This window comes from Eschrichtius robustus, chromosome 2 (genome assembly GCF_028021215.1).
Source record: "Eschrichtius robustus isolate mEscRob2 chromosome 2, mEscRob2.pri, whole genome shotgun sequence".
Taxonomy (NCBI): domain Eukaryota; kingdom Metazoa; phylum Chordata; class Mammalia; order Artiodactyla; family Eschrichtiidae; genus Eschrichtius; species Eschrichtius robustus.
Window position 1 is genome coordinate 126,174,990 of NC_090825.1, and position 14,067 is coordinate 126,189,056.

The window sequence follows — 14,067 nt, forward strand, 5'->3', positions numbered from 1 at the left end:
ACCAGCAATGCAAGAGGGTTGCAGTTTCTCTGTATCTTGTCAGCAAATGGTGTGGTCAGATTCTTTTTAAGCCATTCTAATAGGTGTGTAGTGGTATCTCATCATGGTTTTATTTTGCATTTTCATAATGGCTAATGCTCTTGAATATCTTTTTATGTGCTTATTTGCCATAATGTATCCTCTTTGGTGAAGTATCTGGTCAAGTCTTTGGTCCATTTCTTAATCAGGTTGTTTGTTTTCTTACTGAGTTTTGAGAGTTCTTTGTATATTCTGGATATAAGCCTTTTGTCCAATATGCGATTTGCAAATATTTTCTCCCAGATTGTAACTTGTCTGTTCATCCTCTTAGCAGTGTCTTTCACAGAGGAAACATTTCTAATTTTGATAAAAGCTTTTATTACTTTTTTATAGATCATACTTTTGACTTTTCATCTAAGAACTCTGCCTAACATTATACTTTTTTAAAACTTGATCATTTCTTGATCACTTTCTTTGTGCCAGCCTGGGCAGCCCACATTGCTTAACCCACTTAATTTTCACTGTGATCCTGTTAAGTTGGTACTATTTTTATATAACCTCATATTACAGGTGAGGAAACTGAGGCACAGAGAGGTTAAATAATTTGCCCAAGGCTCCCCTGGCTTTCGGCGGCAGAGCTGGGGTTCAAATGAACATCTCCAGGTCTTCAGAGCCCACCCTCTTCACCGCTCAGATCAGGTTGAAAATCTGCCCGTGGACTCTCTCATTGGAAAGTCATCAGAGCAAGGAAACCAGTAACATTCGCTCCTTCTTGTCATTCAGTTCTTGGCTTAAATGTCACCACCTGAAGGAGATCTTCCCTGGCCATCCATCTAAAATAGGCCCTCTCTCCTCCTCCCCTCTCCTTTTCACCTCTCCTCCTTCTCCCCTCTCTTAACGGAGAATGAGTCTCTCCAAGGCATGTCCCATTGTCTGAAATGTGTTAGTTTTCTTCTGTTATTTGTTTTCTTCTACATAATTTGTTACTTCCCCAGAAGGCCAGCTGGGTCAAAACAAGGACCTTATCTTTTCACCACCTTATCTCCAGCTTCTAGCTAGTACCTGGCACAGAGTGAGTGCTCACCAGATACTTGTTAGCGGGTGTTATTGGATGAATGGATGCATGGACAGATAGCCTGATGGATGGATGGATGGATGGATGGATAAACTGCTACTGCTGGGGAAATTTGGCTTCTCAAGCAGGAAAGAAGTGCAACCTTGGAACTAATCAGGTTCTGGCTAGAAGAAATCAAAAGGTGTCTCCCTTATGAATGTATTCGTGTATATAGATATTATGTACAGCATTTGTGTTCTAAAAAAATAGACTATATACATGCATATGCTAGCTAGTATATGCATAGAATCTCTCTGAGAGGATACACAAGAAAATGGTGTAGAACTGGATGGCTGAGGTACTAGGGAGAGAGAGAGACTTACTTTTCACTATATACTCTTTCGTTCATTTTGGGGGTTTTTTTGTTGTTGTTTTTTGTTTGTTTGTTAATTAATTAATTAATTTTTGGCTGCGTTGGGTCTTCGTTGCTGTGCGTGGGCTTTCTCTAGTTGTGGCAAGCAGGGGCTACTCTTCGTTGCAGTGTGTGGGCTTTGCATTGCGGTGGCTTCTCTTGTTGTGGAACACGTGCTTTAGTAGTTGCGGCGTGCAGGGTCGGTAGTTGTGGCTCGCGGGCTCCAGAGTGCAGTAGTAGTGGTGCATGGGCTTAGTTGCTCTGCAGTACGTGGGATCTTCCCGGACCAGGGATCGAACCTGTGACCCCTGCATTGGCAGGAGGATTCTTAACCACTGCACCACCAGGGAAGTCCCTCGTTTGTTCATTTTGAATTTGCTACTACGTGCATGTACTGCATGTTCAGAACATATATTTCTTTTTAGAATAATAATATCAGGTTTCTTTTCCCTGAAAGGCTGGGCAGCAGAGCAAGCCAAGAGGTTAATCAGAGGAAGTTGTTCAGAAGACAATTAACACCTTCTCTCCAACCAGCAGCTTATTTGTAGGAACTGAAGCAAAGTAAGTGTTAAAGCAGGAAAGGTTTTACAAGAGTAGATAGGCAGGCAACATTTATTAAGTCATTATTAATGAGCAGGGCTTATTAATTAATTTTTAATAAAATATATGCTCATTGCAACAATTCAAACTTAAAGATGTATCTTAAGCAAAACACCCTCTAGTCTGACTCCTTTGACACACTGTAATTAGAAATTTGATTTTCCTACTTTTTTCTCTGCTTAAAGAAGTTTTCAAGGTGATTTGGTTATGCTTATTTTTGTTTTCTGTGAAAATAGGACCAAACCATAGACATTGTTCCTTGACATTCTTTTTTACTTCATGCGTTTTACAGATAATTTTAAGTTGGCTCGCATGGATCTACCTCATTTAATAGCTATGTAATATACAACTGTATTGATACAATCAAGGTGTTTCTAGGTTGTGTTGTTACAAAAATGTTGCAATGACTGTTCTTGTATCTGTTTGTCTATCTATCTACCTATCTATTTATATCACCATCTATTATTGCTTTAATTTCTGAAAGTTGTCACACATTTTTTTTGTCATAATATTTTAGAACATGTTTCCTAAAAGGCTCTAATTTTTTTTACAGCTCAATGATGGGTACTGTAGTGTTGGTTTTCTTATGCCTTCATCAGCCATGAATGTTACCAATGTTTTTCATTTTTGCCAAGATTAGGAGAGATGCAGGAGCTCATTATTTAGTTTTCATTTCCCCGCTTACACAGTGTTTGCTACCCATTGTCATTTCCTCTTCTGTTCACATTCTTTGCCTATTTTTTCCATTGGGTCGTTTGTATTTTTCCCTTTTATTTGGAGGAACGTGTTCATCCCCGGCAGAGTAAGCCTTTGTTATTTGAAGTTTAAATATTTCCTCCCACACTCTCATTTATCTTTCGACCTCACTTGTGATGTCTTTTGTCATAAAGAAGTTTGAAATTTTTCTGTAATCAGATCTTTCTATTTTTTCCTTCATAACTATTAATAACCACGGATGTTTGTGTAACCCAGTGGTTTTCATGCTGCACTCCTAACCTTTGGGTTTCATGGGGATGAATGCATGTAAAAGGGGTGGGAGTGAGTGGGGTTGGCTATTTGGAGCTCACCACTGCCCCTTCCTCTGTTTTTATTATCTTTCACATGCTACCAGCAACACGGTCATGGAGGAGGGCCTAGGACCTGGAGCCAGAATTATTGGACAAAGTATTAACCTCCCTGGGCCTTAGTTTCTTAATTTCCTCATCTATGAGATGGGGATTTAGAATAATTCCTGCCTGTGGGATTGTGGTGAGGCTTCCGAGAGCTGGTGCACAGAAAGCCACTGCTTAATTAGCACTTACCACGTAGCCAACACTGTGATGTACGCACATACATTCTCAGGCCACAGGATTATCCCTGTTTTACAGAGGAGGAAACTGAGGTCCAGGGAACTTAGGTAACTTGCCTAACGGCACAAGAGTAGTGAGTAATGGAGCCAAGATTTGCACCCTGGTCCCTGGGGGACTTGCAGGCCTCGGTCCTCCTCTTATCTGCTCTGCAGATAAGAGTATTGCTATTTATTGAGCACCTACTATGTTCCTGCCCGGTGCTAGGTGTTGGGGATCCAGCAGTGAACATGACAGTCCCAGGCCCTTGTTGCTTACAGTCTACTGGGAGAGGCAGTCATTAACGATGAGACAATTTCACATTCAGATCAGCGCAATTATGAGCTGGGCAATGAGAGACAATAACGGTGATTCCTCTTTTATATTAAGGGATCAGGAGAGGCCTTTCTGAGAATATTCTATCTGACCAGCAACATAAAGAATGAGTAAGGACTGGCTGGCTGAAAACTGCAGCACATCAAACGGGTGGGCTCCTTGGCAGAGGAAAAAGCTTGGCAGGCCCCAAGAATGGAATAGAAGGTCAGTCTGGTGGGAAAGCAGCCTGTGCAAGAGCAGGGTTTGTGGCGGGGAGGGAGAGGTCGGGGGTGCCAGAACACGCAAGGCCCATGTGAATTAAGATAAAAAGTCGGGACTTTATTCTAAAGCCAATGGGAAGTCATGGAGGGTTTAAGCGAGGGAATGCTGCAACCTGCTTGTGCTTTAAAGATATCACTCTGTGAACATACACATACCCTATGATGAAGCAATTCTACCCCTAGGTAGATACCCAACACAAATACATATTTACATGGGCCAAAGACAAAAATCCTGAAACTTCTCTTTGTGAAAGCCCCAAACCATAAACCGCTCCGATGTCTCTCAGTGCTTGACTGAATAAATAATGATATATTCAGACAATGGAATACTATACAGCAATGAACATGAACAAATTGTAACTATACAGAACAATGTGGATGGATCTCTCAAGCACAATGGTATAAAATAATACACATTGAAAAAAAAATAATAATACACATTGTATTAATTCTTGTATATAAAGTTCAAAAAGGGGCAAAACTAATCTATGGCATTAGAAATAAGGATGGTAGTTGTCCTGGAGGAGTAATGGGGATGACTAGGAGGGGGCATATAGGGACTTCTGGGATGCTGGTGATATTCTGCTTCTTTTTTTTTTTTTAATAAATTTATTTATTTTTTGGCGTGTTGGGTCTTTGTTGCTGTGCGTGGGCTTTCTCTAGTTGCGGTGAGCGGGGGCTACTCTCGTTGCGGTGCATGGGCTTCTCATTGTCGTGGCTTCTGTTGTTGTGGAGCATGGACTCTAGGCGTGCAGGCTTCAGTAGTTGTGGCACATGGGCTCAGTAGTTGTGGCTTGCGGGCTCTAGAGCGCAGGCTCAGTAGTTGTGGCACACGGGCTTAGTTGCTCCGCGGCGTGTGGGATCTTCCCGGGCCAGGGCTCGAACCTGTGTCCCTTGCATTAGCAGGCAGATTCTCAACCACTGAGCCACCAGGGAAGCCCGATTTTCTGCTTCTTGACATGGGTGTTGGTTACACAGGTGTGTGCAGTTTAGACAAACTCATCAAGCTTAACTGTTATGATTTGTTCATGACTCTCTAGGTATGTTCCACTCTGGCCAGTATGTGAACATTGAACTGGAAAGCTGGCAGGTGCAGTCTGAGGGAGACGAGGTAGGGCTGTTACAGAATCCAGGCAAGTGGTGGTTGGCCCAGAGTGGTGGTGGCGGTGATGGGAAGCTCAGAATGGCTTGGAGAGACACGTTGGAGAATCGCCCACAGGACAGGCGACGGTGGGGGGACTGACAGCTTGTGAGTGTGGGGGCGGGGAGGAGGGGGCATCAGGTTTGCCCCCGCCCAGCTTCCAGCATGAGCACACGTGTGAGAAGAGGTATCAGAACTAAGATGAGAAAGTACGGGAGGAGCAGATTTGAAGAGGGTGGTAGAGGGAATTCCCTGGAAGTTCAGTGGTTAGGACTTGGTGCTTTCACTGCCGAGGGCCCGGGTTCATTCAATCCCTGGTTGGGGAAGTAAGATCCCACAAGCCACGTGGCAAAAAAAAAAAAAAAAAAATCATGAGCAAGACGGTGGTAGAATCCAAGGCCTTAGTTTTGGACATGTGAAATTTGAGATGTTTCCCAAAGGCCACATCATGGGAGCAGATGGATAAATGGATGTACAGTAGCATTTTATTTGAAAAAGACTTCTGCTGCTTGAAAGGGAAAAAAACAACAACAAAAAAACCCTGAAAGCTCCTGTTCTAGCCCTTTTTCCTTTTACAAAGCACTTTCATTTCCGTTATCTCATTTCATTTAATTTCATGACAAAGATTCTTGTCTGTATGGGAGGCAAGGCGGGGGTGGGGTGGGGGGAATGTTGTTTCTTTATGTAGGAAGTGGAGATGTGTTCACGTGTATGCTATTCTGTGAACGTGCTATATTTATCCACTCAAAGAGGAGGCCCTGGGATAGGAGCCTGGGCTGACACACAAGGGCATCAGCCAGGACGAGAAGGCTGGTTGAGGCCCTGGATTTGGCTCTCACTGCAGGGGGGCGAGCTCAGAGGTCTGAGATCCAAGTGTAACGGGCAGAGAAGGTTCCCACCAGCCTGGGACCCTGGGACAGGCCGTAAGTGGCAGAAACACACTCTGTTACTTCTTGATTCAATCAGTCCCTGCTTCCCCCTGAGGAAAATGGATTGCATCTTTCCCCTGCTGTCCCCTCCGAAGCTCCCATTGCCCTCAGGGAAGAGTTCTCAGCACAGGCCGCTAGGCCTGGCCTTGTCCCCTGTAACCTGGCTCTTGAGCCCAGTACTCAGCGCAGGGACTGTTGCTGTCCCACGACCTCCAGACTGAGGACTGGGCCCTGCTTCGTGGTGTTCGGTGCCAGACATGTCCTTCCCTTGCCTTCTGGAATAAACCCTCAGAACCCAACCAATGTGCTTGAAGCGGGACATTCTTTTGTCCACACCCCAGGTGTCCACTGTACCCTCAGGGACCAGTCCTTGTCTTTACAAAATCCTCTGAAAATGCTCCAGACCTTGACTGACCCCCATACCTATTTTTTCAACAGAATACTTGGACATGGTTTATAGGCAGATTGGAGTCAAAACTTGGGCACCCCCCCGCCCCGGCCCCGCAATGAGCAATGAAGGGCAAACTCACGGGGACCAACTCAGTCCAAAATAATGTAATCCCATGAAGGTGTCCAATGACAGTGTGAACAGTGTTGCTGGAAGAGGCAGTAGTCACAAAGCATCAAGAGGGTCAAAAGTTGTGTCACAAAGCCTTAAAAAATATGAATACCTTTTGTTATAGCCATTCCACCTCGAGGAATTCATTTAGATAAAATAATGCATGGAAGCAAGATGAATTTATGAGGATGTTTACTGTAGCATTGCTTATCACAGAGAAAAAATGAAAATAATCTAGATATCCAACAACAGGAGACTCATTAAAAGTAGAAATTCAGATAATACCCTGCCTCATTACAAATGATGTTGGGCAAACTGACATGAAATTACATCCGTGACACATTATGTATGTGTTAGGAGCTGTTCAGTAGCAGGTGACAGAAATCCATCTCAAAATGGGAAAAGCATGGGGAGGATTTGTTGGCCCATGGAATCCAGAGGAGACTTGAACATTCAAGATTTGGGAAGGACCACAGTGTGGCCAGATCTTAAGATATGGAATCCTGGGCCTTCCCTGGCGGTGCAGTGGTTAAGATTCCACGCTCCCAATGCAGGGGGCCTGGGTTCGATCCCTGGTCAGGGAACTAGATCCCACATGCATGCCACCAACTAAGAGTTTGCGTGCCACAACTAAGGAGCCCGTGACCTGCAACTAAGGAGCTTGCCTGCAGCAACTAAGACCCAGCACAACCAAATAAATTTAAAAAAAGAAAGAAATAAAGAAAGAAATGGAATCCAGTCTCAGCTCCAGGACACTCTCTCCATCTGTCATGTTTGCCTCTCCCTGTGTACAAGACTCACTTTCTCACTGCCAACCAGACAGCAGGGGACAAGGTTTGGGACACAGGAAAGAGTCTACCTGAAGCTGTCTCTAGCCTTCAATTCAGAAATCCCAAGCAAGGAATATATCAGCCACCTTAGGTCAAGTGCCCAAATCACAGCCAGTCACCTGTGGGCAGGGCAGCCAGACACTGTGATTGGCCAAGCTGCATCAAAACCTGCCTCTGGACCAATCCACTAAGACCGGGGAGGGGTCTCCTTGACCTAACATGAGAGCTCCTGAATTAAACGGAGAAGAACACCATTTCGCAGGAAAGGGAACTGGGCTAATAATCTCAGTTATCCTCGACATATTCATAATGGAAATGGATAACAAAACAGTAAGCACAGTGAGGTCCCATTCCTGTAAAAACATAGGAGAAAAAAGTCTGAAAAGATATTCTAAAATGTTAAAAGTGATTTTCTTGCTCTTGTGCTGTGTTTGGACACCAATTATTTGTGAGATTAAATTTTTTGAAAAGAGAAAAGTTATAATTGATTCTGTGAGTTCAGAACATTGACTCGGGATGTTATCCTTTATGGCTCTCTCCTTCAGCCAGCCCATGGTAGATCTGAAAAACAAATAATTCTGTGAACTGCAGACCTCATTCATGTCTTCAGTCATCCATCCATCCAACAAATGGATATTTACAGGGAGCCCAATAAGTGCCAGGCAGCAATATGTGCTGGAGATGCAGTGATAACTGAGGGCCGGACCCTGCCCTCAAGGAGCTCAGAGTCTGGCAGAAGAAACAGATGAGTACATAACCAGCTGTGTTATAAGAAAATCAAAACAGAAGTGTCAGCAGCATGCTAGGAGAATATAGACCAAAGAACAACACATTCTGTTTAGGGGCCTCTTCAAAGGTGGTGTTGAGGCATTGGGCTTTGAACTGGGCCCTGAAGGTAGAACATGCAGCAAAGGGCTTATAGGGTGAAGGAAACAGTGTATGCAAAGTGCAGAGTCCACCAGCAGGACCTGGAGGTGGCAGTTAGTTGGGTGCAGCAGGAAGTCTTGGGGAGCAGCCAGTGAATTCCATTCACTAAGCATTTAGTGAACACCTATTACTGGTCGGGCTTTTGGCTAAGGGTTTGCTGATGAGATAGGAAAGCTATTTGGGACTAGATACCAGAGGACCTTGAATGCCGTTGTTCTATCTCTTTTCCAATTAAACAAAATTGAGGTTTAAATGTGAGCTTATCACTTCTCCTCTAGGAGAGACAAAGATCTTCCCCACCCATCGGGCCTCTCAACTGTCCTCAGCTCAGGCACCTCCACATTAGGGAAGGAACTGGGTGTGTTGGGGGCAGGGAGTGGAGGATTCAAACTCCCTGCATCCTGAGTTTGTAATTCCACGCAAGTGCCAAAGATATTGGGAAACAAGATATTTGGGGAATTCTCCCAGGGACTGTTACAGAAGTTGAGCTGTGCTCAGAAGGTCCTAGCTGGGCTTCGCAGTGAAGACCCAGAACCACTGGCACTACCCTCCCAGCTCCCAGGCTCTGGAGGGGCTCTGGGGAAGGGGGATCACTATCTCTGATGTGTCTTTCACGCACTAAGCCGAATGACCTTGGCTGAATCGCTGAGGGTTACGTAAGATTAGGTAGCCACTTAGTCAAAAATAGCTCTCATGCTGACTCCACCCCACAGAATAGCATCCCAGTGAAGGGGGCACAGATGGGCCACGGCTGGGCACGCATGGGGAAATTCCCTCCTTGGTCCTCACCACTGGAACATCATCTGGGAGTATGAGATGGTCCTTCAGAACTGCTGACGGGTGATGTCCCATGCTTGTCTGTTTGGCAGCAGAAATGTGGCTGTTTTGCAGGAGCACAGAAGCCAAGAGACCATAGAGACAGAAATCCAGTGCAAACATTAAAATAAAAGTAAGAGGGTGCAGAGTGCAGAGAGGGCGCTATACTAGGAGTCTTCAGGTCTGCTGCTACTATTGACACTCTAGAGCCAGGCACTTTCTTTATTCATTTGACAAATACCCACTGAGCCGCCACTGTGTGCCAGAGACTGTGCCAGCCCTGGAAGCACAAAAGGCAGTGACAGACGCTGTTCCTATTCTCAGGGAATTTCAGCTTTTGGTAAGCAGTCTTCTGCCCATCCTAATAATAAGTAACCTTTTCTGATATCTTCCCCATGCCAGGCACTTTACAAGACATTGGCACTCACAGCGAACAAGCCAGACACAGACCCATGCCACCTGTAGCTTACAGTCTGGAGGAAGAAAAGAAAAATAACAGATGAAAACAAAAAACAGACAAATTGTCTTTACAATAAAAGTTCCAGTAAGATTTGCTAAGGGCCCTTCTAGGTCTAAGAGCAAGACCTCTCTGTTGAATGGGACTGTTTCTAATTTGTTCAAGGCTTCTGCCTTGTGAAGGAGCATATGAAAGCCCCTGTACTGCCCCTCTGGAAGTGACATTGGGGAAAAATCATTTGGACCTTGTGTGAGGAATAAGCGCCTCTCCCACTGCTTTTCACAGTGGGTGTTGGTCTAATATTTTTGGAGGACCACTTGGCAACATTCATTAGAACTTTAAAAAGATAACTGATATCAAGGGATTATTGAAACAAATTATTGTATATCCATAAAGTGCCATAAATGATTAGGTAGCCCGCTATACCACTGACATGGAAAGAGGTCCAAATGTTAAAATTTTTGATTCAAAAAGTTGTGTGTAGAGATATTATAAAGTTTGTGTACTGTTGATGGAAATGTGAAATCATACAGCCACTATGGAAAACAGTTTGGCGGTTCCTTAAACAATTAAAAACAGAACTATCATATGATCTAGGAATCTCACTTCTGGATGTATACCCCAAAGAATTGAAAACAAGTTCTCCAAGAGATATTTGTACAACTGTGTTCATAGCAGCATTATTTACAATAGATAAAACATGAAAGTAACCCAAGTGTCCATTGACAGATAAATAGATAAGCAAAATGTGGTGTATACATACAATGGGATAATATTGAGCCTTAAAAAGGAAAGAAATTCTGACATATACTACAACATGGATGAACCTCGAGGACATTATGCTAAAAGAAATAAGCCAGTCACCAAATACGGTATGATTCTGCTTATATGAGTCACTTAGAGTAGTCAGAATCATAAAGATAGAAAGCAGAATGGTGGCTGCAAGGGACTGCGGGGGAGGGGAGAATGACGTGTTATTGTTTAATGGGAATATATTTTCAGTTTTTTAAAAAATAAATTTATTTTTATTTATTTATTATTTTGGCTGTGTTGGGTCTTCGTTGCTGCGCGCAGGCTTTCTCTAGTTGCAGCGAGTGGGGGCTATGCTTTGTTGTGGTGCGCGGGCCTCTCTTGCTGTGGAGCACGGGCTCTAGAGCGCGTGGGCTTCAGTAGATGCGGAGCGTGGGCTCAGTAGTTGTGACTTGCGGGCTTCAGAGCGCAGGCTCAATAGTTGTGGCGCACGGGCTTAGTTGCTCCACGGCATGTGGGATCTTCCCGGACCAGGGCTCGAACCCGTGTCCCCTGCATTGGCAGGCGGATTCTTAACCACTGTGCCACCAGGGAAGCCCTATTTTCAGTTTTATAAGGTGAAGAGAGTTCTGGAATTGTAGGTTGGTGATGGTAGCATAACATTTTGAATGTATTTAATACCACTGAACTGTATACTTAAAAATGTACAGGGTGGGGCTTCCCTGGTGGCACAGTGGTTAAGAATCTGCCTGCCAATGCAGGGGACACGGGTTCGAGCCCTGGTCCTGGAAGATCCCACATGCCGCGGAGCAACTAAGCCCGTGCACCACAACTACTGAAGCCTGCGTGCTGCAACTACTGAAGCCCACGCGCCTAGAGCCAATGCTCCACAACAAGAGAAGCCACCGCAATGAGAAGCCTGCACACTGCAACGAAGAGTAGCCCCCGCTCGCTGCAACTAGAGAAAGACCGTGCACAGCAACGAAGACCCAACGCAGCCAAAATAAATAAAATAAATAAATAAATAAATTTATTTTAAAAAAATGTACAGGGTGATAAATTTTATGTTATACGTATTTTACCATAATAAAAAAAAACTGGGAAAAATTGTGTGCAATAGCACCAAAAAAGAGTAAGATACTTAAGAATAAGTTTAACCACAAAGATGCAAGACTTGTATAATGAAACTACAAAACATTGCAGAAAGAAATTAAAGGAGATCTAAATAAATGGACCCCTATGTTTGTGGGTTGAAGACATAATATTGTTAAGATAAAAATACACCCTAAAGCAATCTACAGATTCAATGAAATCCCTAAAAAAATAGCCAAATCCCACAAATTCCATTTTTTAGAAGTGGAAAAGCTGATTCTGAAGTTCATGTGGAATTTCAAGGAACTCCAGATAGCCAAAACAATCTTGAAAAAGAAAAACAAAGTGTGAAGACTCACACTTCTTGATTTCAAAATTTACTACAAAGCTACAGTAATCAAAATAATGTGGTATTGGCATAAGGATTGTCTTGCATATAGATCAATGGAATAGAATTGAGAGTCCAGAAATAAACCTGTACATCTTCATTCAACTGGTTTTCAGCAAGCATGCTAAGACCATTCAATGGGGAAAAGAATAACCTCTTCAGCAAATGATGTTGAGATAACTGGATATCTACATGCAAAGAATGAAGTTGAGCCCTTACCTCACACCATATAAAATTAACTCAAAATGGTAAAAAGATCTAAATATAAGAGCTAAAACTACAGAACTCTTAGGAAAAAAACCATGGGCGTGAGTCTTCATGACCTTGAGTGTAAGCAACAAAAGAAAAAATAGATAAATTGGAGTTCATCAAAATTAAAAACTTTTCATTGGGATATAACTGACATAGTTTCAGGTGTACAACATAATGATTTCATATTTGTGTATATTGTGAAGTAATCACCACAATAAGTCTAGTTAACATCCATCACCATACATAGTACAAATATTTTTTTGGTGAGAACTTTTAAGATCTATGCTCTTAGCAACTTTCAAACATGTAATATAGTATTTTTTAAATTTTTATTGAAATAGAGTTGCTTTACAATGTTGTGTTAGTTTCAGGTATACAGCAAAGTGATTCAGTTATACATACATGCCTATATATATATTCTCTTTTAGATTCTTTTCCATTATAGGTTATTACAGGATGTTGAGTATAGTTCCCTGTGCTATACAGTAGGTTCTTGTTGGTTATACAATACAGTATTATTAACTGTAGTCACCATGCTGTATGTTATAGCCCCATGACTTATTTTTTTTAACTAGAATTTTGTACCCTTTGACACCTTTCACCCATAAAATTAAAAACCTTTATGTATCAAATTCACTACCAAGAAAATGAAAAGAATGCCACAGAATGAAAGAAAATATTTGCAAATTATGTATCTGATAAGGCTCTTGTGTCCAAAATATGTAAAGGAACTGTAAAACTAAACAATAAAAAGACAAACAGCCCAATTTTTCAAATGGGCAAATGTCTTGAATAGATATTTCACCAAAGAATACATATGAATGGTCAACAAGCACAGGAAAAGATGCTCAATGTCATTAGTCATTAGGGAAATGTAAATCAAAATCACAATGAGACACCACTTCACATCTACTAGGATAGATATAATAAAAAAAAAAGTGGACAATGACAAGAGTTGACAAGGATGTGGAGAAACTGGAACTCTCATACATCACTGGTAAGAATGTAAGATGGTACAGCCAGTGTAGAAAACAGTTTCATGTTTCCTTACTAAGTTAAACATACAATGACCATCTAACCAGCAATTCCATTTCTAAATATATATCCCAAAAAATCGAATGTAGCTGTTCAATCAAAAACTTATATACGCGTGTTCACTATTCACAACAGCCGAAAGGTGGAAACAACACAAAGTCCCTCAAATGATGAATGGATAAACAAAATAAGGCATATTCATACAGTGGAATATTAGTTGGCTATAGAAAGAATGAAGTGCTGGTATGTGCTACTACATGGATGAACACTGAAAACATGCTAAGTGAAAGAAGCCAGACACAAAAGGTACATATGATTCCATTAATATAAAATACTCAGAAAGGGCAAATCCACAGAGACAGAAAACAGGATTAGTGGTTACCAGGGTCTGGGAGAGAGGAATAGGGATTGATTCCTTAATGGGTACAAGGTTTCCTTTTGGGATGATGAAAAATCTCTGGAACTAGATAGTGGTGATGGTTGTACAATATTGTGAATGTACTAAGTACCACTGAACTGTACACTTTAAAATGGCTAAAATGGTGAAAAAAAATTGTGTGCATTCCAGAAAAATAACCTGAAGGACGGGCACTAAAATGTTAACAGGGATTATTTCCTGGTAATGGTGGGAGTGACTTTTTACTCTCTCCTTTTTTCCTTTTTTGGACTTCCTGATCATTTTACAATTAAACACGTTTTGCATTAATAACTGGAGTGAATAAAGCCACAATGAGCTGTTTTCACTTTAGAAAGCAAGAAGGAAAGGAAGAAAGGAAGGAGGGGAGAGAGGAAGGAAGGGAGGGAGGGAGGAAGAAAAAGAGAGCCCTTGAACCACCCCCCTCCTTGTCTCTCCCAAGGGGGTGCAGGCCTTGCTAGAGTGACTGAG